This window comes from Rhinolophus hipposideros (assembly GCF_964194185.1).
Source record: "Rhinolophus hipposideros genome assembly, chromosome: 15".
NCBI lineage: Eukaryota > Metazoa > Chordata > Mammalia > Chiroptera > Rhinolophidae > Rhinolophus > Rhinolophus hipposideros.
The window spans coordinates 56,063,873-56,065,796 of record NC_138061.1 but is presented as its reverse complement, the minus strand read 5'-3'; positions in this window follow the sequence as shown (position 1 = coordinate 56,065,796).

Genomic DNA, 1,924 nt, shown 5'->3' with positions numbered 1-1,924 from the left:
ATAGTGTTGTGATATATTTGACTTAAAGACCCCATCGCGTTGCAATATGTCAACTGTGACTAAACTTTGGCATCTTGAGAAGGACTGAGGACAGTGAGTTTGGTCATTTAATCTGATTTTCATTTAATTCTTGACAATTTGCTAACAAGAGCTGAGTTACCTACATTTCATGTGGCTCCTTTGGAGAAGAAAAAAATATCTGTCTCTAAGACAGCGTGAGAGCCAACTGGAATCTACGAGGTTTGTGAACAAAACAGGTCACAACAGAAAAAGAATAATGCAGGCTGGCTACCTAGCCAAGCTCATCTTGGATGCCTCCACAAATCTATCTTAATTTTGCTGGACTTAGCCAGAATTGCATTAAACTACACAGGATATGAGATGAAATCATGTTTGTGTCCACGTGTAATGAGGATGCTGGGAAGGACTGCAGAGATCTTCAGATAGACCCCCTCGTTTTACACTGGGAGAAATTGAGCGCCTACAAAGCAAGGTAACCACCAATGTCACACAGCCAATTTGGTGGCAGACCTAGGTCCCTGACGCCTCGATATTTCACCCAGCTGCTTGTCAGTAATGTTTGGATGAAACATCCAAAGCAATGTTCTCAACAGCATGTCTCACCTCCAAAATATTTTACAAATAGTATCCAAGAATGACCCAATAACAGTGAGAATAGTTTCCATTATTGTTAGCTGCGCTAAATCCCTACATCCTGTTCATGTTACTGGCGCCTGCCTTGGATACTGTGTCCCTAGCAATGGACAAATGTCACAAACACTCTGCAGACCTAGAGGTTTTTTCACTATTGGTTAAAGATGCAGCAGTAATATGTTGCACTTATATACAGAATAAGGCTGTTTATAACATATATGAAGCTGTAACATCTGCGCAGTTAGGGAGTTTGCTGGGCTTGTGTTCTGGGTGTTACAGAGTATTTCCTAGGAAACTGAAAATAAATATAAAATTTCAATTTTCAATGTGTCACTAATATTGTCCTGGCATCCTGTCATGCCCATTGCAAAATACACTGTTGGCCAGAGACAGGAATTTCTTATGTAATCCCATTCTGTTCTCATTTGAATCTGCAGGAGTCCCACACAATGCCTCTATGTTAATAGTATAAGAGCAAACATTAATTGAACACTCATTATGTGCTAGGCATTATGCTTAGGACCTCGCTTGCTTTTTTCTCACTTAATCCTCTTTTTAACCCCTAGAGGGTAGGCGCTGTTATGCCATTTTTCCAGTTAGAAACTGAGGCCTAATGAAATTTAGTAGCTTGTTAACTACTAGAGGTAATGTGTGGGAGAACCAGGACTAAAACTTAGATCCCTGTGACTCCAAAGTCTGATTGTAATATGTGTTTGTGGCCTATTCCTTGTAAATTGCAGGTGTAACCATAGCATAAATCACTCCCTGGCATCAATATATTCACAGTGAAGTACATGACTCTGTGAAATACATGGTTAAAATGGACTCCGCCATCTAATTCCTTATATAGAAATTATTCCATTTCTACTTCAAGCAAGGGAGGCAGTTGAAATGTCTCTTCGAAATGGCATCTAGTAGGAAAATACGTTTCCATCTGAACATGAGTCTGAGCAAGGACTGGGTAGAGCAGCCTCCTCTGAAGCCACTGGGAAACCGTGCAGCAGAAGGTCGGGTCTTGTAACAGATAACAGTGAGGCTCCCTGATTTCTCACTCTAAGGAGTTAATTCAAGGGCAGCAGGAGAGGAGGAGGAGGAGGAGGAGGACGAGGACGGAGGGCCAACAAAGGAGCACAGAGCCAACCATGCTGCCTATTTGGGAGGCAGGGTTGATGTGGCTAACAGGCATGATCCAAGGTCATGTCAGTGACATTGAGGGATTCTGTAGGTGGGAGTGGCCAGGCCCTACCGCTGAGCAGATACCATGCCATTC